At 47.5% G+C, this 27,795-nt stretch overlaps 1 protein-coding gene and 1 non-coding gene across 7 annotated transcripts in view; one reads left to right on the forward strand and one right to left on the reverse strand.

The window, feature by feature from the left end:
• The window catches only part of LOC146187733 (beta-hexosaminidase subunit alpha-like), a 709,199-nt gene that overhangs the window by 498,427 nt on the left and 182,977 nt on the right, over nt 1-27,795 (reverse strand). The window lies entirely within an intron of this gene.
• TRNAK-CUU (transfer RNA lysine (anticodon CUU)) lies at nt 27,125-27,197 on the forward strand. The gene has a single exon. It is a non-coding gene; the product is annotated as a tRNA-Lys (tRNA).

Here is a 27,795-nt window from a genome sequence, read left to right on the forward strand (position 1 = left end):
AAGGGGTTCTCAGTCTGCCCTATGTATTGAATTTGACACTCGCCACACTCGAGCATGTATACCACGTTCCTGGAGTCGCAATTCAAATTTCCGCGGATGGAGTGTTTAAAATCAGAGTGTGTGCTCTCTGCCGTGGTCGTTGTTTGCATGTGTTTGCAAACTTGACATCTATTCTTTCCGCACGGCATACAACTCACAATATCTGCTTTATCCATAGTAGAGTGTACTACATAATTTTGTAAATTTTTTTTGCCGGTATGTAACCCGCGGAACCACAGAAAAAATTTTGGAGAGGTGATCATTTTGTTCGATGATGTTAAAGTGCTTTTTTAGTATTTTGTTGATGTTCGGAAGGTTGTTTGCGAAAGTTAAGATCAAATTTGAGCGGTGTTCATTTTGTGCTGCCGGCCGGCCTTCCCCAAATTTTTCACTGCGATCAATTAATCCCGCTTTTTGGATGGCATCATCAATAATAGTTGGCGTATAGTGCTGGTGTTTCAGAACCTCCCGCATACGGTTGGAATTTTCCTCAAAATCTTCTGAGCGTGAGCAGAATGGTTTGAATCTTATTGCCTGAGAGTATAGAATTGGTGTTTTGCAGTGGCGCGGGTGGCAGCTTTTAAAATGAAGGTATTGTTGTCTGTCCGTGGGTTTTCTGTAGACATTGGTGATTAGTGCCCCATCTGCAAATTGAATTAATACGTCCAGGAAGTTAATTTCAGTGGAGGAGTAGGTATGTGTGAATGAGATGTTGGGATGTATGTTGTTGAATGAGGTAATGAATTGGATGAGTTCATGCTCGTTTTCTGTCCATATGATAAATATGTCTTCTAGGAAGCGTTTATAAAAAGGAGCTTTTTTTGGGCACGAGCGTAGGAAGTCAGATTCAATGTGATCCATGAATATGTTAGCATTGTTTGGCGCCATTTTCGGTTCCATGGCTCTACCACTGATTTGTAGGTAATACGAGTTGTTGAATTTGAAGGAATTGAGTTTTAGAACCAGATTAGCACGCGATGGCGGTTGGGCTAGGGGAGTTTGGGGCTTTGTGTTTTTCGTATGATGCGATCAGAGCCTGGATCCCGTCCTCGTGCGGAATGTTCGTGTAAAGGGACACCACGTCAAGGGTCACTAAAAGGGCACCATTGGGGACAGTGAATTTAGATAACTCTTTCAGGAAGTGATTAGTGTCGCGTATGTAAGATGTATGTTTGGGAGGGATATGTTTGATGAGGGAATCGATGTAGTTAGATATCGGTTCTTTGAGCGTGCCATTGCCGGATACGATTGGACGACCGGGATGATTTCCTTTGTGCACTTTCCGGAGCATGTAGAAACGCCCAGGGAACGGATCTATTGCCTCTAGTGCCTTACTTACTCGCGGTAGTATTTCCCCTTTCTCGGTGAGTTGCTTTAGAGTTTGTGTTATAATTTCCTGGTGTTCGGCAGTTTCTATGGGAATAATTCATAGAAATTTGAGAGTTGGCGATATCTCTCGTTAATGTAATCGTCTTTGTTTAAAATTACTATACCAGCTCCTTTATGGGCAGGTTTGATGAGGATTTCCGTTCGCTGCCTAAGTGATGTTAAGGCGTCACGTTCTTTTTTTGAAATGGTAGACGGTCCGGGTCTGTAGGTCTCGACAGCGCGAAGGATGTCCCGCTGTGCAGCTTTTATGTACAAATCCAGATGTTTTTCCCTCCCAGATCTAGGGGTCCACTGTTCCTGAGACCGGGGAAGTGAGGCAGGATTACTGTTAGGTTTTTCGAAAATTCGTGAAAAATTGTCTAGATCCTTAAGTAATTTGTATTGGTCATATCGTCCCATATTTGGGCAGAATTTCAGTCCACGGGATAGGAGTGCTGTTTCTTCCGGGGTAAGTGTTGCAAAAGGGTGGCTTTTTGGGCTTGTTGGTGCGTGAACATAGCGAGACAGTAGCGCAAAGCAGACAGGACACACGAGAAGAACGAACAACACGAGCGCTCGTGTCTCGTGTGTCCTGTCTGCTTTGCGCTACAGTCTCGCTATGTAAGTGTTGCGTTTGAGAAGTCAAGAATGTTCTACTGAAAGTGTGGTCTGTCCGGTGTTTGATTAGAAGGGTTTAGGTGGGTTCTTGAATCGTTTGCTTTATGATTAGACTTTATGAAAGTTTTCCTGCAACACAGCGGCTTCCACAGCAACCGCGAACGGGAACAACGAGAATCATTCTTTATATTTAAATTCAATGCCCTGCAGGCCGGTATAAATGATTTGTCCTGTTCCCTCCTCGTCCTTTTGATTTTGAGCGCTTCGCTGTATTGACGATGAACCAACACGCCCAAACATTTTCCCTTCCTTATAAATGAGAGCCCTGGTATTCTTTCTCTACTTCAAAGTTCAGTTACCCCGTAAATTCCTTGCTCAAACGCACCCAAAACGGCCAAGTCAAGCTCACTGCAGGTGGCCCGAAGGAATGTCAGCCTACCCCACTAAACACACAATGAAGGCCACACAATTCCTGCTTTTGTCGCCTGGGGTCATCATACCTATTACTGTGCTTCTTTCCATGTGCGGTCTTCTCTTTTTTTTTTCGTTTGCTCTCCGCACCTGCACTTTCTTTCACTCTCCGCCTGCACCTGCGTTTCACCCCACCCACCACTACAATTCCATTGTACTCCTCGGCGCACCTGTTTCTTTTTCCACTCTTTGCATATAGAACCTACCCCCATCGCTTGCATTCGCACTCCTGATGAATGCCAGCTTCTGGTCGAAATGTCGAGTCCAATAAAATGTTTCTTTAAATGAAGCGTACACTTCGCTCTATAAGTTTTCAAGCGGCCAAGTACGTTAAATGTTCTCGTATCCTACCTTCTACAATGGCCGCCACTAACGCTTCAAGAAACATCCTCTTGAAATTTCCACTCCACGCGCCAACATGGGCTCTGATTGACGACTCCCAAACGAAACATCTCTACAACCACTTCGATGCATCAAGCCGATATTCTCCAGCCTTCATTTCCAAACCCGGTACTGAAATCAACGACATAACAAACCTCCTGGACTTCGTGCCTCCGAGTGTAAGTGGACTCATTCTTCATTTGGGCACCAGCGACCTCTCCCGTACAAGTATCGATGATGCCCTCAACCGCTACGCGAGAGCACTGAAACTCATCCGCGCCACACGGCCTGAAATCGAGGCAGTATATGCCACTTTGGTGCTACCACTGGCTCCTAACCGCCAAAGAGGTTCCGGGAATTGGCGGATGGTGAACCAATTTAATCAACGCGCCATGCAGTTCAACAATGGACTCATTGAATTGTGTTCTCAAAGCAAAAACGTGTTCTACGTCCACCATTCCTTCTAGGCCTTTCCCGCTACCAAAGTTCTGGCTGCGGATGGAGTGCACCCAAGTTTTGGAGGTGTTTCGGTGCTCGCCTGGAATATCTTCAACCTCCTCCTCAGTGCTCAACGGCACTACATGGCTCCATGGAAAGACCACCTGCCAACCTCGGATAAGACCCACCAACCCACTATCGAGCACAGCACCCGAATAGCTGCCAGCTGTTTTGAGGTGGTCCCATCCCAAAACAGTGAAGATTCTAGTCCACCCGCAACACGAGATTTCCCAACCATTGAGGAAGCAGAGCATCTGATCAACCAAGGACGGACATCTGGGTTCAAATGCCGCCGTGCCAAGCATAACCTACCACCAAGTGGTTCAGGCTACACCACACTCACGAAGACAACTACACCCCCTCGCAAAGCTCTGCTGCCAACTTCAAGAGCAGCACATTTCCCTGCACCTCCAGCCGCCGCCAAACCATCCTGAACAACAGGAAATCCCACACCGGATAACCACACCTGCCCATCATCAAACCGCCCGTCCCTACTACCGACGCCTGCTGTGCAAGGCGGTACATCCCCGGCCTCCACTTCGACGAGGCCCCCATCATGGATGGGTCCAGTCTCAGCTGCAACACTTGGATCCCAACAAGCTTACTCCACCATGCAGGGCATCGGAAATGACGTCAGCACACCCACTACAAAAGACACAAGAGGACACAAACAGCCTCCTTCCAATGAAAATGAGCGTCCAGAGAGCGCCGCTCATCATCATCATCAGCCTGATTATACCCACTGCAGGGCGAAGGCCTTCCCCATATTTCTCCACTTAACCCGGTTCTGTGCTAGCTGCATCCACTTGACCCCTGCGAACTTCTTAATCTCATCCGCCCACCTAACTTTCTGCCGCCCCCTGCTACGCTTTCCTTCCCTTGGAATCCAGTTTGTTACCCTCAGCGACCATCGGTTATCCTCTCTTCGCACTACATGTCCTGCCCATGTCCATTTCTTCTTCTTAATTTCTACTAGAATGTCGGTAACTTGAGTTATTTCTCTGACCCACTCTGCACGCTTTCTATCTCTTAATGTTACCCCTACCATTTTTCGTTCCACAGCCCTCTGGGTTGTCCTCAACTTAAGTAGAACTCTCTTGATTAGCCTCCACGTTTCAGCCCCATAGGTGAGTACAGGCAAGATGCAACTGTTGTATACTTTCCTCTTGAGCGATACCGGTAAGCTGCTAGTCATAATCTGCGAGTGCTTGCCAAATGCGCTCCATCCCAATCGTATTCCTCTTGTTATTTCCTTTTCGTGGTCCGGGTCTGCGGTTACTACCTGTCCTAAGTAGACATATTCGCCTACTACTTCCAGTAATTCGCTACCTAATGTAAACTGCTGTTCCTTCCAGAGGCTGTTGAACATAACCTTAGTCTTCTGCATATTGATTTTCAAGCCTACCTTTCTACTTTTCCTGTCTAGGTCATCAATCATTATTTGCAGTTCATCCCCCGAGTTGCTTAGCAAGGCAATGTCATCAGCAAATCGCAGATTACTGAGGTATTCTCCATCTACCCTTATCCCTAACTGCTCCCATTCCAAGCCTCTGAATACTTCCTCTAAACAAGCTGTGAATAATACTGGGGAGATTGTGTCTCCTTACCTAACACCTATCTTTATGGGAATTTTGTTACTTTCTTTATGCAGAACTATGGTTGCTGTGCAGCCGCTATATATATCTTCCAGCACTTTCACGTATGGCTCGTCTACCCCCTGATTTCGCAATGCCTGCATCACCGCCGAGGTTTCAACTGAGTCAAATGCTTTTTCGTAATCAATGAATGCTATGTATAAGGGCTGGTTATATTCCGAGCATTTTTCTATCACCTGATTGATGGTATGGATATGATCGATAGTAGAGTACCGTTTCCGAAACCCTGCTTGATCCTTTGCTTGATTGCAGTCTAAGGTTGTCCTGATTCTATTAGCGATTACCTTAGTAAATACCTTATACGTAACAGACAGTAAGCTGATTGGTCTGTAATTTTTAAGGTCCTTAGAGTCTCCTTTCTCGTGAATGAGGATAATGTTTGAATTCTTCCATGGTTCCGGTACCGTCGATGACACCAGGCACTGCGTATACAGGGTGGCCAGGTTTTCTAGCACGATATCCCCCCAGTCCTTCAGCAAATCTGTAGTTATCTGATCCTCTCCAGCTGATTTCCCCCTTTTCATAGTTTCTAGTGCTTTCTTGACCTCGTCCTTCGTCACTGGTGGAACGTCTGACTGTTTTTCCCTACCGCCAATCTCATTACGGTCCTGACTACTTTGGCTACTGTAGAGATCTGTATAGAGCTCCTCGGCTACTTTGACTATCTTTTCCATATTAGTGATGACGTTGCCCGCCTTGTCCCTTATCGCATACATCTGGTTTTTGCCTATGCCCAATTTCTTCTTTACCGCTTTAAGGCTTCCCCCGTTCTTTACAGCATGCTCAATTTTCTCCATGTTATACTTCCTAATATCGGCCACCTTGCGCTTATTGATTAGCTTCGATATCTCGGCCAATTCGATCTGGCCTGTTGGATTGGAAGCTTTCATACTCTGGCGTTTCTTAATCAAATCTTTCGTCTCCTTAGACAGCTTACCGGTATCCTCTCTAACTATCCTACCGCCTACTTCTACCGCGCATAAGTAATGATATCTCTGAAATTATTGTTCCTTACCTCTAGGGTAATGTCGCCATCCTCAGTTAGAGCTGAAAACCTATTCTGTAGCGAGATCCTGAACTCTTCTGCCCTCCCCCTCACCGCTAATTCGTTGATGGGTTTCTTTCTTACTAATCTGTTGCGTTCCTTCTTGAGATTTAGGCTAATGTGGGACCTCACCATCCTGTGGTCACTGCATCACACTTTCCCGATTACCTCTACATCTTGCATAATGGCGGGGGTTGAACACATTATGAAGTCGATTTCATTTTTAGTCTCTCCGTTAGGACTTTTCCATGTCCATTTCCGGTTCTTCCGTTTGCTGAAGAAGGTATTCATGATTCGTAAGTTATTGCGCTCTGCAAACTCAACTAGTAACTCCCCCCTGCTATTCCCAGAACCAATGCCATAGTCACCTACTACCTTGTCTCCTGCCTGTTTTTTCCCTACCTTGGCATTGAAATCGCCCATTAGTACAGTATACTGCGTCTTTACTTTTCGCATTGCCGATTCTACATCTTCGTAGAAGCTTTCAACTGGCTGGTCATCATAACTACATGTAGGTGCATAGGCCTGTACAACCTTCAGTTTATACCGCTTATTAAGCCGAATTATGATGCCTGCAACCCTCTCATTAATACTATAGAATTCATCTATATTACCCGATATATACTTATTGACAAGGAAACCTACTCCTAGTTGTCGCCTCTCTGGTAAGCCTCGATAACACAGTACATGCCCATCTTTCAGTACAGTATATGCCTCATTCGGCCTCCTAACCTCACTAAGCCCTATGACATCCCATTTCATGCCCTCTAGTTCCTCTAACAGCACTGCTAAGCTAGCTTCACTAGCTAGGGTTCTAGCATTAAACGTTGCCAGGGTCAGTTTCCAATGGCGGCCTGTCCAGCGGAGCCAGACTTTCTTAGCACCCCCTGCTGCGTCACAGGTCTGACCGCCGCCGTGGTCAGTTGTTCCGCAGCCGCTGGTGACTGAGGGCCGGGGTTTTATGGAGCTTATCATAGGAGAGCGCCGCTACACCGAAACAAAGGTATGACCTCAGGCGACGCTGTGGCTCAGCCCAGCGGATTAAGCGGGACTTGCTGGCTGACCGAGCTCGCCCGCCTACTGCGCCCTCCTTAGATGATGCCAAGCACTCCAAGCATTTCTTAAAAGCAAGAAAAATTTTAGACAAACGAGTCAGGCACCAGCTCCATGTAAAAGCCCTTAAAATTTATCTCCAGTCGAATATGGTACCGAAGGGCCTTTCTGTAGATTTAATTCCGTCAATGAACAACCTTTCGAATGCCCATAAATTGGCTTGGAGCCAAGAACTCCACAATGCATCCCTTAACCTTCTGAAAATAACCATAAATCACTGCGAGGAGACGTTGGCATCGCTGAGTCGGGAGGAGGGGCGGGTTCGTCGCAACATTACACTATCAACAACTGAGGGCAACGAGCTTGAGGTCGTCCAGTGCAGGAGAGCTACAGAAATGTGGACTAAGAAGTGTAAATAATTTCAAAGAGATGACGTCCCTTCTTATATACACCTTGAGCATGGCGCGACACCACAACCGAGTAATGTTTTAAATCAGTCTAATCATAAAGCAAACGATTCAAGAACCCACTTCTACCCAAACACCGGACAGACCACACTTTCAGCAGAACATTCTTGACTTCTCAAACGCAACACTTACCCCGGAAGAAACAGCACTCCTATCCCGTGGACTGAAATTCTGCCCAAATATGGGACGATATGACCAATACAAATTACTTAAGGATCTAGACAATTTTTCACGAATTTTCGAAAAACCTAACAGTAATCCTGCCTCACTTCCCCGGTCTCAGGAACAGTGGACCCCTAGGTCTGGGAGGGAAAAACATCTGGATTTGTACATAAAAGCTGCACAGCGGGACATCCTTCGCGCTGTCGAGACCTACAGACCCGGACCGTCTACCATTTCAAAAAAAGAACGTGACGCCTTAACATCACTTAGGCAGCGAACGGAAATCCTCATCAAACCTGCCCATAAAGGAGCTGGTATAGTAATTTTAAACAAAGACGATTACATTAACGAGAGATATCGCCAACTCTCAAATTTCTATGAATTATTCCCATAGAAACTGCCGAACACCAGGAAATTATAACACAAACTCTAAAGCAACTCACCGAGAAAGGGGAAATACTACCGCGAGTAAGTAAGGCACTAGAGGCAATAGATCCGTCCCCTGGGCGTTTCTACATGCTCCGGAAAGTGCACAAAGGAAATCATCCCGGTCGTCCAATCGTATCCGGCAATGGCACGCTCAAAGAACCGATATCTAACTACATCGATTCCCTCATCAAACATATCCCTCCCAAACATACATCTTACATACGCGACACTAATCACTTCCTGAAAGAGTTATCTAAATTCACTGTCCCCAATGATGCCCTTTTAGTGACCCTTGACGTGGTGTCCCTTTACACGAACATTCCGCACGAGGACGGGATCCAGGCTCTGATCGCATCATACGAAAAACACAAAGCCCCAAACTCCCCTAGCCCAACCGCCATCGCGTGCTAATCTGGTTCTAAAACTCAATTCCTTCAAATTCAACAACTCGTATTACCTACAAATCAGTGGTAGAGCCATGGAACCGAAAATGGCGCCAAACAATGCTAACATATTCATGGATCACATTGAATCTGACTTCCTACGCTCGTACCCAAAAAAAGCTCCTTTTTATAAACGCTTCCTAGAAGACATATTTATCATATGGACAGAAAACGAGCATGAACTCATCGAATTCATTACCTCATTCAACAACATACATCCCAACATCTCATTCACACATACCTACTCCTCCACTGAAATTAACTTCCTGGACGTATTAATAGTGGGCAAGGAAGCAGCCATCGCAGCAGCATGGCTAACCCTCTTCTGTTCTTCGCACCACAGGTGTGTAATCAGCTCTGTCTTTTCGGTAAAAAATGCGACAATAGATTCCTTTTATCGCTTCCTTGCCCAAGTGTAGTTTGTATTGTTGCCCGCGAGTGCCTTGATTCTGCTCTTTTATTGCTATGCTGCGGTGATGTCGAGTCAAACCCCGGTGCCAACACGCGGGCTGGCACTGGGTCCTCAGTGACGGAGCTTGAGCCCGAGCATATGAGCGAAGTGATTAAATTACTTAAAGACATTGACAAAAAAACGACGGAACTCACGACTGGACTAGTGAAACTAAGCGCTGACGTCAATGCAATCAAAACAAACCAAGAAGCATTAGAAATTAAGTTGCTCGATGCATCCAACCGTCTGGAACAGGTTGAAAACACGTGCAAAACTGTGGAGGCCCTAGAACTTGATATCGCCTCAACTCAAGATACTGTCAGCCAGCTAACCTTGCACCAACATGAATTACAGGCCCGTATAGACAACCTTGAGGACCGCTCACGTCGCAACAATTTAATCTTGCGAGGTATACCCGACGAACGCGAAACCTGGGATGAAACGGAACGCAAGGTGTCTGCCGTCTTTTCAAATGCCTTTGACAATGAACTTCCCGATTCGTTTATAGAGCGTGCTCACCGCATAGGCTCATTTTCAGTGAACAGGTGTCGGCCCATAGTTGTCCGCTTCCGTTCGTTTAAAGTTCGTTCTTTGATACTGGCATCGCGATCCAAACTTAAATCTGACAACATTTCCGTGTCGGAAGATTTTTTGCCCGCCACCCGCAAAGCGCGCTAGCAGCTTACTGATTTCGCTAAAAGCCTGCCGCAATCACCTAAGTTCCAACTGCGTCACAACAAACTTTACGTTAACAACAAATGCTACATGCGTGACCACATCACCAACAACATCAAACTGATAAAGAACTTGCCAGTTGAATCATCACATGAACACACACCTCGGCGAGCCACAGTACATGCCGAACATTCCGATAACGTCCCGTAGCATCACGTGAGGGGACGTGGACAGCCACCTAAACCACGAATATCTATCCTACTAGCTAACGTGAGAAGCATTGTTAACAAGCGTGACTTTTTTCATTCTGTAGCTGACACTTGTAATCCAGATGTTATCGCGCTCACCGAAACCTGGCTTCATTCTAATATACGTAACACAGAAATCTTTAACGACTCATCCCTCTACACGTTTTATCGCTGCGACCGCACATCACGTCAGGGTGGTGGCGTATCACTTGCTGTTTCTAAAATAATCCGGTCATACGCACTGAACATCATTACAAACCTCGAGATTGTCTGGGCATGCATAGAACTTGGTCACTTAAAGCTCATTTTCGGTGTATGCTACCGCCCTCCCGGTCATTCTATTAACTTCATCGATGACTTACACGGTGCAATAAATGCAGTTTCTACTCATCACCCAACGGCGCCTATTTTCCTTCTGGGTGACTTCAACTTTCCCAACATATCTTGATCCTCTGAAGCCCCTGTTCAGAGCCCAATTTCAAGCCTAAGCACCGACTTCATAAACCTTTGTTCCACTTTTTCATTTTCCCAACTAGCATCTCAACCGACAAGAATTACCGACACTACCGCCAACACCCTTGATTTAATACTGACCACACATCCCGATATTGCCTCAAAAATTACGTACCTGCCTGGACTTAGTGACCACTTATCGCTCTCGTTTGACATTTGCGTACATCACCCGCTCGCAAAATCACCAAACAGATCCGTGACTACAAAAAGGCTAATTTTCCGGCTATTAACGTGGAACTCGCTGAATTTCTTGACTTTTTTTCCTTGGGCTTTGATAACCGCTCTGTTGAAACTAACTGGAATCTCTTTCTTACTAAAATCAATGACTTGACAAATACTTATATTCCGTTACGGTCGATATCTTCCCACTCAAAAGCTCCATGGTATAACTCATACCTAAAACGGCTGTCAAATAGGAAAAAGCGCTTCTACCGAATTGCCAAAAGGTCCGGCAGTCAAGACAAATGGGAGGCGCATTACGGGGCTAACAATGCTTACGTATCTGCACTTGAAAACGCGAGGCATAATTTTCTTCATAATGCGCTTCCCAACATTCTTACCACGGACCCAAAAAGGTTTTGGAGGGTGGTTAATCCAACCGATAATAACACCATTTCTTTATTAGACGCTAACGGCCTTTTCATCCCGGATGAAGAATGCGCAACAGTTTTGAACTCCGCCTTCTGCAGCAATTTCGTTCAGTGTAACGACACCAAATTTCCGCAAACTAAAAACTATAATTACCTAACTATGGATCCAATAATAATCGAACCCTGGGGTATTGAGAAGATAATCGACTCCCTTAAATTATGTTCTAGCCCAGGCAGTGACTTCATCAATTCAAAATTTCTAAAGGGTGCTAAAACTTACTGTTCATTACTACTGTCTAAGATATTTCAGCAGTCCCTCCACACTGGTGCCCTACCTGCTGACTGGACGGTCGGGAAGGTGATCCCCATCTATAAATCAGGTAGCAAGAATTCACCCCTGAATTACCGCCCCATCTCCTTAACAAGCATTCCATGTAAAGTTTTAGAACACATATTATACTCAGGCATTGCAAACTTTCTGGATTCCAATTAATTTTTTACTAATACACAGCACGGTTTCCGTAAGCGGTTGTCTTGCGAAACACAGTATCATTCACACATAAACTTCATTCCATCCTCGATCGCCGCTCATTAGCCGATTGCGTCTTTCTCGACTTCGCAAAGGCGTTTGAAAAAGCACCCCATAAACTACTACTCCTCAAGCTAAGTAAACTTAACCCCGATACAAATCTTTTTTCCTGGCTTGAATATTTTCTTTGTAACCGCTCTCAGTTCGTATCTATTAACAATACATCTTCCCCATTACGTCCCGTCGAATCTGGCGTACCCCAGGGTTCGGTTTTAGGCCCTCTCCTCTTTCTAACTTATATTAACGACTTACCTAATTGTGTATCTTTATCATTCACCTTTTTGCTGATGATTGCGTTATTTTTCGGGAAATTAACGACATTAACGATTTCTGTGCTCTACAAGATAATCTCAATTCCATATCCGCGTGGTGTAAATTATGGCTAATGCAACTAAATTCTTCAAAATGCAAAGTTTTACGTGTTTCCCGCACATCACCTGCTACTAATACTTATCATCTGAATAACACTGCCCTCGAGGCTGTCACGTCATATCGATATCTTGGCGTCCATATAACTTCTTCTCTCACTTGGTCACTCCACATTACCACCGTAATTAACAACGCTAACAGCATGTTAGGCTACCTGCGCCGCAACTTCTCCGCCGCTCCTACTTCATTAAAACTAACGCTGTATAAAACGCTTGTCCGCACTAAACTCGAATACGCATCAGCAATTGGGACCCAAGCTCCACTAACTTAACTAATTCACTCGAGCTAGTGCAAAACAACTCTGCCCGGTTCATCCTGCTTAACTACAATCGTACAGCAAGTGTCACCTACATGAAAAACATGCTTATTTCATAAACTTTTCTAGAATTGCACCATTCTACGAGATGAACTAATTTCTGTGCCATATTTCATCTCATCCCGGCTTGATCATGCACACAAAGTCGACATCACATCATACAAGACCAAAGCTGGTTCGCAGTCGTTTATTCCTCGCACATCAGCAGATTGGAATCCCGGATCGACAGCCAGCTTTCAAGACAGCCTGCGTGTCAACTTAGCTTACATTGTATACTCAGGCCCTTAACAATTGTATTCATTGCTGTTACAATCACCAATGTTATTTTTGCCTTACAACTATATTCTTACTATAGCAGCTAAAAATGTATAACCAGGAACATGACGCTTGCATTTTTCATTTTTGTTCTTTAATCTCTGTTCTATTATTTTTGTAACCACTCCCCTCTGAAATGCCCCTGGCCTTGAGGGTAATCATAAATAAATAAATTCAATTTGCAGACGGGGCACTAATCACCAATGTCTACAGAAAACCCACGGACATACTACAATACCTTCATTTTAAAAGCTGCCACCCGCGCAACTGCAAAACATCAATTCCATACGCTCAGGCATTAAGATTCAAACGAATCTGGTCACGCTCAGAAGATTTCGAGGAAACTTCCAACCTTATGCAGGAGGTTCTGAAACACCAGCACTATCCGCCAACTATTATTGATGATGCCATCCAAAAAGCGGGATTAATTGATCGCAATGAAACATTTGGGGAAGGCCGGCCGGCAGCACAAAATGAACACCGCTCAAATCTGATCTTAACTTTCGCAAACAACCTTCCGAACATCAACAAAATACTAAAAAAAAAACAAATTTAACATCATCGAACAAAGTGATAGTCTCTCCAAAAAATTTTCTGTGTTTCCGCAGGTTACATACAGACGACTAAAAAATTTACAAAACTATGTAGTACACTCTACTATGGATAAAGCAGATATTGAGTTGTATGCCGTGCGGAAAGAATAGATGTCAAGTTTGCAAACACATGCAAACAACGACCACGGCAGAGAGCACACACTCTGATTTTAAACACTCCATCCGCGGAAATTTGAATTGTGACTCCAGGAACGTGGTACATATGCTCGAGTGTGGCGAGTGTCAAATTCAATACATAGGGCAGACCGAGAACCCCTTTCGAATTCGTTTCAACAACCATCGCGCGCACAGCAAATCTCTCCCCCACCTTTCCCTGTCCAAACACCTGCAACAGAAAAGTCGCGAATTCGACAAACTTAAAGTTTTCCTGCTCCAGAGCGGCTTCCACCGCAACCGCGAAAGGGAGCAACGAGAATCATACTTTATGTTTAAATTTAATGCCCTGCAGGCCGGTATAAATGAGAGCCCTGGTATTCTTTCTCCACTTCAAAGTTCAGTTACCCGTAAATTCCTTCCTCAAGCACACCCAAAACGGCCAAGTCTAAATTACTGCAGGTGGCCCAAAGGAATGTCAGGCTCCCCCACTATACACACAATGAAGGTCACACAATTCCTGCTTTTGTCGCCTGGGGCCATACCTATTGCTGTGCTTCCTCAAGCATTCATCATTAATACAATTGTGTATTCGACACCGTATCTGCACCTCAAAACGGGAGACTATAAGCAAATCGACTTCATTATACGAAACGCAGTTAAAAAGGCGCTGGGCCTGCCCAAAGCACTTCCACAGAACGTCTTTTGCAATTAGGGGTGCACAATACAGCCGAAGAACTCCTTGCCGCCCAACGCGCCACCCAGATAAATCGACTAGCAGCAACCTGCACGGGCCAGACCGTTCTTATGGACCTTAACCTGACTAGCCCGCAAGGTCTCGTACAAAAACAGGCTATACCGCCCGGGTGCTCAGACTCGTTCATAGCCAATCCCCTACCCCGCAATATGCATCCTCTGTTCCACCAAGGGCGCCGGAAGGCGCGGGCCAAATACATCCAGGAAAAGTACGGGACGGACACTGAGTCCTACTGCGTATACGCAGCAAAGTCAGAAGCGGGGTGCACGGTAGCGGTTGTGATTCACCAACAACAACTGGTTGATGCCCTCACCATCTGCGATGACAATATATAAATGGCGGAGGAGGTGGCCATTGCTTTAGCCGCCACGCATACCACCTGCGCCTATATAATAACAGACTCTATGGCTGCCTACCGCAACTACATCAAAGGGCGAATATGTCCCCAGGCTGCCAGAATATTGAAAAATTATGGACACCCCGAACAAGACAAATGCCGCGTCTGGACACCGGGACATCAAGGCGTGGAAGGGAACGAGTGCGTCCATGCCGCTGCCCGAGCTCGCCTCCCCCGGGACTCGACCCCTCCATCCTCCACACCCCCTATCCCGGTCCTCTGGCGACGTATGCGGAGAGGTTACAGCACTGCAGACTCTCTCGCAGAAAATATCCACCCCCAGCCAAGGGGCTCTCCAAAGCGGAGGAAGTTAAGCCGCGTTCGGACTACGTGCGCATCCGTCGTAAGTATGGTATTTATCGCAGTGCGCATAGTGGCTGAAACTCCCGTTTACGTAGCTTGCGACCGCGCATGTTCACACTGGGCCGTTCGGTGAGATGCGTTCTTTACGACCGGCCAATCAGTGCTCTCAACATGGCGCCGGTTAGCAAGCGGCTGATAGCGGAGGTCTGGGCTCTTCAAGCTCAAAATGAGATGTGAAAGAAAAGGCTGGACACACAAATAAAATACGAAAAAGAACAATGGGTATATTAAGAATTAACAACTCGATTATAAATACACTTCGTTTCACACACGCACGTTCGCACGCAGTTTTCAAAGTCCGCTCACCGTACTGACGCACCGCACCGCTCACTCCTTCGCACATTTCTTCACGCGCCCGTTCTCATTGTCGACATATCGCGCACTCCTGCTCGGTGTCCCGTGATCGCACTCTCTCGCAACAAACCAGGCGTACGGTCCGCCTGCATCCCTGCTTGCGATTTTACCAGTGCCCCGGAGCGATCTTGGAGACGGGCCGGGGCGGTGACTCAAAGGCCGTACTACTGACTCCAAACAATGAGCCGGGGCGCGCGGCAGACACGGAAACGTCCGCGGAACCTCGTCGCCCCTCAGAAAATGCTGTTTTCTTTTTCTCTTTTACGGTGAGCTTCTTTCAAACTTCGACGAGTCCGCACCAGCTCCGTTCTGCGGCCCGACCGCAACGTCGCCCCGCATCGGCCTTTCGCTGCAGGCCAACTGTTTCCTCACTTGTCAACGGAGCCGATGGGCTGCGAGATGCACGGGGATGAAGCGGGCATCCCCCGCCTCCATAACCTCACTTTTCTAAACTAGAGGAAACATTTGCTTGTTGAGAGCTTGTTCGCGCATGAAAAAACGGATTGATAAACCACTTACTACTTTGACTCAGCGCACTGGCAATTTGCAGCCAGGCATCGTTTTGCACTTCTCTTTGTGCGATTTCAGCTACTCGTAGTAGAGAGCCGGCCTCTGCCGAACTTTTTTTTATGAGAGGCTGATAATTCCACAGCGAAGATTCCGCACTGCACATGATCAAGCTGCGGACAGACACAATCACCGACACAACACCAATAAAACCGGCGAACCGAGACACTGAAGCAGAGTAGGAGCGTTGGATGATGTCGCCTACTAGTGGTTTGCGCGCGAAATCTGGGAGGACCGGAAGCCCTGTGACCGGAAAGGGAAAACCGAAACGGCTGTGCGCATTGGTCGCGCGTAACAGACGTATCTGTGCTAGTCGTAAAAGTCGCGGGTCCTCCGACATTTACGCCCACGCTGGCTGCGTACGTTGCGCATTTTACGCTCAATACGACAGCAGTCTGAACAGACACGTTACGTTTTTTGCGCTTACGCTTACGATCCTTACGAACGATACGTGCGTTGCGCACGTAGTCTGAACGCGGCTTTAGATGGCGACGCCTACAGACAGGTACATATAACACACCAGCCCGTTTAAACACAATACACAACGGGTTTTGCGACCCCAAATGCAAACATTGCGGGGAAAAGGCAGGCCTGCACCACATGGTGTGGATCTGCCCACACAATCATCCAGATGATCCGAATGCAGTGCCAACAATTGAGGGGTGGGAGGCTGCCCTATCCAGCTCTGGACTAGAGGCCCAACGGGCCCTCGTGACACGTGCGCGGGTAGCAACGGCAGCCGCTGGAGTCCCGGACTAGGGACCCCACCTACACATCCCCCTCCCTTAATATACTTAATAAAGTTTTTCACTCACTCACTCCATGTGCTGTCCTCTTTTTTTTTTTTGCTCTCCCCACCTGCACTTTCTTTCACTCTCCGCCTGCACCTGCTTTTTACCCCGCCCACCACTACAATGACATTGTACTCCTCTGCGCACCTGTTTCTTTTTCCACTCGTTGCATATAGAACCTACCCCCATCGCTTGCATTTGCACTCCTGATGAAGGCCAGAGTCTGGTCTAAAATGTTTCTTTAAATAAAGTCTACACTTCGCTCTATAAATTTTTAAGCGGCCAAGTACGTTAAATGTTCTCGCATACTATATATATATATATATATATTGTAGTGAACTCAGCGAAGATATTATGAAGACGAGGATGAACTAGGCGAGGATATCACAAAGACGAGGAAAAGAACGACGAAGTGCCGCTGCGCTGCTCGAGCTCGCTTGTGGAGGCCTAGACTGGCTGTGCTCTTGCGTGGTTCTCTGTGCAACTTGGAGAGGGCTATTATCCCTGTTAAAGGACAGTAAACACCCCATTTCACTTGGTGGAGGTCAGGATTTCCTGCCGTCCTGGAGCTTCGAAGCCGCACACTCCCGACAACAGTCATGACCGATGCTACCACTCCTAGTCCAACCGCCTCCTCGTCCCCCGTCTTCTGCGCTGGAGCTTTGCGCCAACGGGACCCTCCTATCTTCAGCGGAACCGGCGACCACGACGTGGAAGATTGGCTGTCATCATATGAGCGGAGAGAGAGAGAGAGATATTTTAATGGCAACAGGAGGTGTCTGCCTGGTGGAAAGCCTAGCATGCTACTCCTGATGAGGGTTGAGGGATGAGGGTGACAGAGTGTGGGAGGAAAAGGGAAAATAATGTATAGTGCGCAAAAAGACGAGACAAAGAGAAGTGAACAACGACGGCGCAGATCTGCGCCGTCGTTGTCCACTTCTCTTTGTCTCGTCTTTTTGCGCACTATACATTACTGTCCATCATGGTTCACCAACTCGCCCAATCAGCCGTTCTTCTAAAGGGAAAATAAATGAGAAAAAAAGAGAATTGGTGTCGCACACTTTCACGCGCACATAATCACACACATATGAGTTTTAAAGGGTATTGATCAACCCTGTGTCCTTAAGAAAAGTTAACTTTCACACGCACATGATCACACACATATGAGTTTTAAATGGTATTAATCAACCCTGTCTCCTTCAGAAAAGTTAGTAAGGCCTTGGTAGCTCGCGCAGCAGACGATCCGTCGCACCAAGGACCCAGGACATGTTCAAGGCGCAAGGTTGTGTCTCTAGGTAAGCTTAAATTATTGCGCAGTGTCCTGCGATGTGCAGTAAACCGTTGACAGGAGGTTACCAAATGTTCAAAATTTTCAGACACATCACATGTAGAGCACAGAGGCCTGCTCGCTATGCCTACTTTATGCAGGAAGTAGTTTGTGTATGACACATTCAAGCGGATTCGGTGTAGACAGTTTCGATGCCACCTGTTCAAATTGTGAGGAATTCGAAAGACGCAAGTGGGATCTATTCGGTGTAGAGGTCGATATTGATGGTTCGGGTCACACCACAGAGAGCGTTGCAATCGCCATGATTCAGTTGCTACAAGTCTTGCTGCATCTCTTCGTGAGCATGGTACTGAAATTGTCCTTGTGGAATCTTTTAGTTCTTTTGCAGCGGCGTCAGCGAAGTCGTTGCCCGCGATGCCGCAGTGAGCAGGTAACCACTGTAGCACAATGCTGTGACTCAGGTCATAGGCCTCTGTGTGTAGCTTATTTATGTCAATGACGAGCTCTTCCTGAATTCTTGATGATTTAAGCAATTGTAGTGCAGCGCGACAATCGCTGAAGATAACCCATGCTGCAGGGTGTTGTTGTAGAATATATATAATTGCTTTCTCAGAGCTGTTAACTCAGTAGCCGCAGCTGAAGTGCGATGACTGAGTGTTGCCGAGATTGTAGTGTGCATTGATGGTATCCACACGCCGATGGATGAAGAAATAGCTGTGACAGAGCCATCAGTATAGATGTGGCAATGATTACTGTAGCGTGCACAGATGTGCTCAAGGGCGAAGTATTTAAGTGCGGGTCCTGGGGTGTGGGCTTTTCTTTTGATGTCAGGTATAGTTGTCCAAATTTGCCATGAAGCAAACCTCCATGGCGGGAAAGATGACGGTACTGCGCGTTGATATTGCGCAGGCAGTAGATGAGAGAGTGATGTCATACTTTCCTCTGAAAACGGGTGGGTAGGTTCACGTGCAAAGCGCAGCTGGGTGCGAAGCAGCTCCTGCGGTATGAGCACGGTTACAGATAGACGTCTGCTCTCCGCCAGAGTGCCCACTGTGGAAGTGTTCTTTGGAAGGCCAAGGCACACTCTCAAAGCTTTGGCCTGCATGGCTTCAAGTAGTTTAATGCTTGACGCGAGAGGCCTTGAAGAACAGGGAGGCTATAACGCAGGAGACCTTCACAAAGTGCTCCATAAAGCCGTAATAAGGAATCGGTAGAGCAGCCTCTTCTGGTCGTTGAGAGCATACGGAATATAGATACGTATGAGGAGAGTCAATCTCCTATATAGACAATCTCCCCAGTACTATTCACAGCTTGTTTAAAGGAAGTATTCAGAGACTTGGAATGGGAGCAGTTAGGGATAAGGGTAGATGGAGAATACCTCAGTAATCGGTGATTTGCTGATGACATTGCCTTGCTAAGCAACTCGGGGGATGAACTGCAAATAATGATTGATGACCTAGACAGAAAAAGTAGAAAGGTAGGCTTGAAAATCAATATGCAGAAGACTAAGGTAATGTTCAACAGCCTCGGGAAGGAACAGCAGTTTACATTAGGTAGCGAAATACTGGAAGTAGTAGGCGAATATGTCTACTTAGGACAGGTAGTAACCGCAGATCCGGACCATGAAAAGGAAATAACAAGAAGAATAAGATTGGGATGGAGCGCATTTGGCAAGCACTCGCAGATTATGACTAGCAGCTTACCGGTATCGCTCAAGAGGAAAGTATACAACAGTTGCATCTTGCCTGTACTCACCTATGGGGCTGAAACGTGGAGGCTAACCAAGAGAGTTCTACTTAAGTTGAGGACAACCCAGATGGCTATGGAACGAAAAAGGGTAGGGGTAACATTAAGAGATAGAAAGCGTGCAGAGTGGGTCAGAGAAATAACTCAAGTTACCGACATTCTAGTGGAAATTAAAAGAAGAAATGGACATGGGCAGGACATGTAGTGCGAAGAGAGGATAACCGATGGTCGCTGAGGGTAACAAACTGGATTCCAAGGGAAGGAAAGCGTAGCAGGGGGCGGCAGAAAGTTAGGTGGGCGGATGAGATTAAGAAGTTCGCAGGGGTCAAGTGGATGCAGCTAGCACAGATCCGGGTTAAGTGGAGAAATATGGGAGAGGCCTTCGCCCTGCAGTGGGTATAATCAGGCTGATGATGATGATGATGATGAGGAGAGTTTGGTCTTAAGTTGTTGAAGGTGTGGTGACCATGAAAGAGACCTATCAAAGGTCACACCTAGAAATTTTTGATGGTTGACATACGGTATAAGAGTGCCAGCAACTTTCAGTACATAACGGGAGAGATCATGTCGTGAAAATGAAATTTCTGCGCACTTTTCTGGAGATATAACAAGACCTCGCTTGTTTAAAAATAATGCAATGCCAACTATTGCTTTTTGTAGCCGGGCATGCACAATGCGCCTGTTTCTTCCGGAGCACCATATGCAGATGTCATCTGCGTAGAGGGAAATTTCAACAGTAGGTGGCAAGGACTTGTCCAAACCAAGAAGAGATATATTGAAGAGGGTTGGACTTAAAATCCCTCCCTGAGGAACGCCATGAGACACATGATGTAAGGACGTGTCACCTTGATCCGTTGACATGTAAATGGTCCTATCACGAAGATAATCAGAAAGCCAGTTATACATTCGTCCAGCAATGCCAATTGAACTCAAGGCTGAATGAATCGCCTCGTGCGTGACATTACCAAATGCTCCTTTAACGTCAAGGAAAACGGCAATAATTAAAGATAGCTCAGCTTTGCTGCGCCTGACAAAGTTGGCAAGAGCAATAACATTATCAATACTGCTTCGGGCTTTTCGGAAGCCAGACATTGATGGAGGGTAAATTCCCCTATTCGTCAAGTCCTAGGTAAGGCGTGAATGAACCATTTTTTCCAACAATTTCCCAACACAGCTTAGCAGTGCAATAGGACAATAAGCGTTTAGATCAATTGATGGCTAACCAGCTTTAAGGACGGGTATTACGCGCGCAGTCTTCCAGCTCTCTACAAGGCTGCCAGCTATCCAAGAGTTGTTATAGATGGTAAGCAGCTGAGTTTTGGCTTTTCTTCCAAGACGCGACCGCGAAATGTAGCTAACACGGTCAGGCCCTGGGCAAGATTTTTTGTCGGTAACTGCTAGCGCAGCTTGAAGTTCTTCCATCGTGAACAATTCGTCTAGGAAAGAAGTGTTGGGGGACGGGACAAAGGTGGGGAGCACATTTTGCAGTGAAGGAGCTGGTAATGGAGCAATCATCTTTGAACAGAAGGTCTCTGCTAAATGAAGACAAGTGGTATTGGCATTTAGAGCCACGCACTCGAAAGGATGTAGTTGTGAAGGCTGACTTCTTAAGCTTCGTACAATACTCCATACTTTAGATAGTGGCTTTCTAGGATCTAATTTTGCACAAAAAGATGTCCATTTCCTTCTTTCTAGCTTGTCCAAATGGCGTTGGACGTGTTTTTGTGCTCGCCTAGAAGTCCGGATATCGTTTCTATAAAGTGTCTTGCGTGCTCGTCTTTCTGCTCTGCGACGTATTGCTCGAAGTTTTTCATATTCGGCGTCAACAGCTGAGTACACCTTTGGCAGGTAGAGGACTCTCGTGAGCAATGTTTCAGCATGTGCTACTGCAGCAATGAAGGAGTCATAATTTAGGTTGACAGATCCTGCTTTTCTACGGCATCAGCGAAAGCTTCCCAGTTCGTGTAGCGAACTTTATGCCGCTGAGAGGCGAGAGAAAAGCCACAAACCTCAATATATGTAGGTAGGTGATCGCTGCCATGAGTCTCGATGTCCACAGACCAGGTTGTTGAAGCTGACAGATCAGCAGAGATCATGGAGATGTCAAGAGCACTGGACCGTGCTCCTTGATGGTAAGTTGCTTGGCCGTCGTTGAGAAATAATAAATTGTTGGAAAGTGCGAAGTCGAATAGCTGCCGGCCTCTGGCTGTCGATCTGACGCCTCCCCAAGCAGGATGATGCGCGTTGAAATCTCCCGTTATAATGTGTGGCACAGGGGTACTTCGCATGATATCTTGTAGGCGTTCAAAATTGAAATTAGCACGAGGTGGTATGTAGGCAGGAATTACTGTAAATTGCATGTTCATGCACTTTAAAGTGACTGCAACGTACTCATTATGTGGATCAGTTGGTATGGGATGCTGGATGAAGTTCACGTCTTTCCGGATAGCCAGAAGAACTTTACTGAGGTCTGTACCAGTTGTTGATTGCAGTACTGTGTAGCCTGAGAGACGGATTGTAGTATTAAGCCGAGATTCTGATATAGCAATTATAGGAAAACGATGCTTGAAGACGAAGTGTCGAAAGTCAGGGAGACGGGGGCGGAGGCTGCAGGCATTCCATTGAAAGATGGTGGCCTTATTTCGGATGGCTTGCACGCTGAGTGGAGCAGACGACTGATTGTCTGCTACCGCCATTGCGCGAGGAGAGGAGATATGAAATCAAGAATTGTAAGGATGGCTTTCGCCACCGGCGAGGAGAGTGGTATAAGAAAAGCACGAACAGTCTCAACAAGTGAGCACAGTTGGGAACTAGAAATGTCAGAGTTTCTGCGAATAGAGGTTTCGCATGAGCGGTTCCGGGATGCACACCTCGAATGAGGCTGCTGTGCAGTAATTTTTTGTGGGCTTCGTACAGATGGTTGTTGAACCTCTGATTGTTGTGGTAGAGGAGGAAATTCAACCACGTCATTAATTCTTGGATGACCAGCAGCATCTTTCTGTGACTGTCCTTGTGATTTCTTTCCCGTCAATGTTTTTTTTCTGTGATGACTACTCCTGATTTGATTTTGGTCAATTAAAGCAGCTTTTGCTGACTTGTAGTCGGTATTGTTGGATACCTTGTACTTGTAGATTAGTTTCTCCTTTTGGTAGGCAGTGCAGCTGGAAAACGTTGCCTCATGCTGCTTTCCGCAGTTGGGACAAATGAGGATGTCACTTGGGCACGTGGTACGGTCATGATTTCCCCCACAGCGTGGGCAGCGCAAGGCTAGTCGGCAAGCAGTAGTCACATGGCCGAAGCGATGACATCTACCACATTGTCGTGGTTTTTGGATGTATTCATGCACACGGTATCTTGTATATCCAAGAATAACGTATTCTGGCGCAGATTCTGTCACAAAAACAATGCGGATATTTTCGGAATTTCCCAGACGGCGCACTGATTTTATCGGAACTTTCTGCAGTAGCGCCGAGTAGATATCTTCTTGAGAAAGATCCAGAGGCACACCCTTGATTACTCCTACGCCACAGTTGTTTGGTCGGGGCTCGTATGCTTGCACTGCAATTCCTGCTATTGATCGTATTTGTAAAAGGCGTTCAGTAGCGACCGCGGTTAGGGTGTCAACTGCCAGAAGATTCATCATATGAGCTGGTCAGTACGCACAACAAATGGGACGACGGTCTCAAATTAAATAACGTCATATTCTACCTGACGGACGTTGCCAACCTGTGGTTCCGCAACCACGAGGCCGATATCTCCTCGTGGTCTGCTTTCAAGACTACTTTTTCCGATATCTTCGGCAGGCCTGTAGTGCGCAAGCTGCGCGCTGAGCAACGCTTGCGCTGCCGTGCACAGCTACCCGGCTAAAATTTTACGAGTTATATTGATGATGTTGTAGACCTGTGCAAGCGCGTGGACGCTTCAATGACAGAACAGCTCAAGATTGGTCATATTTTACAAGAAATCGACGATGACGCGTGCCAGATGCTTCTGGCCAGAAACCCAGCAACCGTGGTCGACGTCATCAATGCATGCTAAAACTTTGAGGAATTACGCAAGCGCCGTCAAATCACTCGTTCTTCGCTCTCACACCAGGAGCCTCTTGCAGCTTTAACAGCTGACGCAGAACAGTCCCCCTTGCTGCAACAAATCAAGCAGGTCGTTCGAGAAGAAGTTGCCCGTCAACTGTCCCTCGTTCCCCATCGTCCTGACGCTTCCTCTCCTTTGGCGCCAAAGTTGCAGCAAGTCATCCGCGAACAAGTCGCAGAAGCACTTCCCACGCTTCCTGAAGCTCCTGCCGTCGCTCCCTTGGCATACGTCGGAGCTCCACTACAATATAGCCAACCATCTGTCCCAGCCCCTTTGACCTACGCGGCAGTGGCTGCGCGGCCTCCGCCTGAGCCGTTACCACCCGTGCAGCCTGTCCTACGCCATGCACCACTTCCTCAAACGGCTCCGCTTCATCCTGCGACTCCGCGCTATTACAACCCGTGGCGCACTTCTGACAATCGCCCAATTTGTTACTTCTGTGGTTGCCCTGGACACGTGGCCCGTCGGTGCCGTCGCCGCATGGCTGCGCGTCCCGAGCCTGCGTCTTCGGAGTACTCCCCACCGCTGCTTAGTTCTGCTCAGTCTTCGCCGGCATACGCCGCCGAACAGCGTTCGTTCAAGACCAATCGTTCTCCTTCTCCACGTCGCAGGTCACTGTCACCAATGCGCCGGCGACCACCCCCTGCTGATGAGGGAAACTAAGTTCTGCGGTTCATGAGGCGAGAACTGCGTGCTCTGCGAAAAGCTCAAGGCCTCATATTTTGCCCACGAACGTTATATTAATCTCTATCGATGGTCTGTCTGTACATGCGCTGGTCGATACTGGTGCTGCAGTGTCTATGATTCATGAGCGACTTTGCCGACGATTACGAAAAGTTACAACGCCATTTAACGGTTTGTCGCTCCGCACTGCCAGCGAAGAGAGGATTGCACCTTTAGCAGCAAGGTCTTTTATACAGTGTAGAGTTCGTAGTTTTGTCGTCTTGCTCTCACGATGTGATCCTTGGATGGGACTTCTTGTCTAAAAATAACGCCGTGAGCGATTGCGCCCGAGCTGAAGTGGAATTTTCTGCACTGTGCGGCGTACTGCACGACGACAACCGTTCAGTGTGTCCTCAAAAGCTCACCATCGCTGAAGATGTCGACGTAGCTCCAGAAGCTTGTGCCCTTGTGCCTCTTTCGTGTCCTGCCGTGTCAGCCATTAGTGTTCTATTTACGCCGTCTGTATCCTTCATCCACCGCAAGCACCTGCCGCTGCCGTCTGCTGTTCTCGATGTTCACGTTGACTTCACAAAGCTACTCATCTACAATCCGTCTCCGCGCCCTATTACTTTACTACGTGGGGGATCTCCCGGTTCTATTGAACCAGCCCACCTTCTCTCTGACCTGGATGCCTCCGAGACCAACCGTGGTAACTACATCGATGCTCTGCAGTCCGATCCGACGCCTGATTCGTTGCCAGGCGACTTCTTCCGAACCGCCATCGAAGACGCCCTTCCTTCCACCTACCGGGCGCAGCTTGTGGCCCTTTTACAGACGTTTCGCTCCGCGTTCGACGCCTCCCACACACCTCTCAGCCGCACTTCCATAGTCACGCATCACATTCAGACCGGCTCTAACACGCCTTTTCGACAGCGCCCCTATCGTGTGTCAGCGGCAGAGCGCCGCGTGATCAATGAGCAAGTTGAGGACATGCTAAAACGTGGTGTGATCCGCCCATCTCAAAGCCCCTGGTCTTCACCAGTGGTGCTAGTAAAGAAGAAAGATGGCTCAGTTCGCTTTTGTGTTGATTACCGGCGCCTGAACAAAATTACCCACAAGGACAATTACCCCCTGCCGCGTATAGACGACGCTCTTGATTGCCTCCAAGGTGCCGAGTACTTTTCGTCTCTTGATTTACGTTCCGGTTACTGGCAAGTTCCAATGGCCGCCTGTGACAGAGAGAAGACCGCATTTGTGACCCCGGATGGCCTCTATGAATTTAATGTAATGCCCTTCGGTTTGTGCAACGCGCCCGCCACATTTGAGAGGATGATGGATAACATCTTGCGCTAGTTCAAGTGGCACATCTGCCTCTGCTACCTGGACGACATTGTTGTCTTTTCCGCCGACTTCGCCACGCACCTAGAGCGCTTGTGGCAAGTTTTGGTTTGTCTTACTGACGCCGGCCTACAACTAAATCTCAAGAAGTGTCACTTCGATGCCCGGGAGTTGACCATTTTCGAGCACATCGTCTCTAAGGAAGGTGTTCGCCCTGATCCGGCCAAGCTGCGCGCAGTGGCGGAGTTTCCTAAGCCGGTCTCGCTCAAGCAACTTCGAAGCTTCATTGGTCTATGCTCCTATTTTCGGCGCTTCGTGCAGAATTTCGCTTCTATAATTGCTCCCCTTACGGAGCTACTCGGGGGAAACAGTGACTTAACTGCGTGGTCGGTCGAATGCGACGAAGCGTTCACCGCATTGCGCCGTCTTTTGACTTCGCCACAAATCCTTCGCCACTACGATCTGCTCCTCTTGCCCTCACCCTAAGTCGCCAGGATGGCTCCTCTTCGCTCCGGGGGAAATTGCAGTGAACTCTGCGAAGATATTATGAAGACGAGGATGAACTAGGCGAGTATATCACAAAGACGAGGAAAAGAACGACGAAGTGCCGCTGCGCTGCTCGAGCTCGCTTGTGGAGGCCTAGACTGGCTGTGCTCTTGTGTGGTTCTCTGTGCAACTTGGAGAGGGCTATTATCCCTGTTAAAGGACCGTAAAAACCCCCTTTCAATATATATATATATATATATATATATATATATATATATATATATATATATATATATATATATATATATATATATATATGTAGTGCGAAGAGAGGATAACCGATGGTCGCTGAGGGTAACAAACTGGATTCCAAGGGAAGGAAAGCGTAGCAGGGGGCGGCAGAAAGTTAGGTGGGCGGATGAGATTAAGTTCGCAGGGGTCAAGTGGATGCAGCTAGCACGGAACCGGGTTAAGTGGAGAGATATGGGAGAGACCTTCGCCCTGCAGTGGGTATAATCAGGCTGATGATGATGATGATATATATATATATATATATATATATATATATATATATATATATATATATATATATATATATATATATATATATATATATATATATATATATATATTGTGGGTGGGGCCCCACAGCCCCTTTTAGCGTTTCAAACCGCACGCGCTTTTTTCTGTTTGTGTCGGTGTCCGCCCGGGCAGCGCGAGTACGCATGAGCGAGCTGCCCGGAGCGGGAGCGGCATGTTATCGGCGCGAGACAGAGGGTAGATAAGCGCGTCGGAAGCATGGCTCGGGGCTTTTTCGCCGGGTGCCCGGCTAGCTCAGTCGGTAGAGCATGAGACTCTTAATCTCAGGGTCGTGGGTTCGAGCCCCACGTTGGGCGCCAAATGAAGGCTCCGCCTTCTAGAATACGGGTCCGCGAGTGATGGCCTCGCCCGACGAACACACGGGGCCCCGTGTGTTCTTGCCATACGCAGGCGCTGGGACTCCTTGTGTGGCAGCAGTTGGGACAGCCCACGTCGGAGCGTGCAAATCCCGAACATCACCTTCAGCGGCTGCCGGCTACCATTCACCTACGGGTGCAGCGTGGGCGTCACCTACGGGCGCAGTGTGGGTGTCACCCCCGGGTGCAACGTTGACGTCACCTACGGGTGCAACGGTGTCGCCATCAGGTGAGAAGTGGGTGTCGCCCCCGAGCACAACTTGTCCTACGACTCGCAGATTCAGGACAACGCAGGGGAGGGTGTTTTGGTCATCACACCATCCAGCGGCCAGGCCGCACAGACGTGGCCAACCACCGGGAAAGCTGATCCAGTCACTACCCTTCCGGCCTGAACTGACCCAGGTGCCTTCGACCCAGGTACCATCATCAGCACCTGCTATGCATGAGGCAGACCCCGAGAAACCCTATAAACACCCGGTGAGTGCAGTCCCGTCCACTTCTTTTGAGGAAAGCCAACCAGACAAGACCCCGCTGGTCT

The sequence above is a fragment of the Amblyomma maculatum genome, chromosome 5 (assembly GCF_055883805.1).
Source record: "Amblyomma maculatum isolate TAMU_Amacu chromosome 5, ASM5588380v1, whole genome shotgun sequence".
NCBI lineage: Eukaryota > Metazoa > Arthropoda > Arachnida > Ixodida > Ixodidae > Amblyomma > Amblyomma maculatum.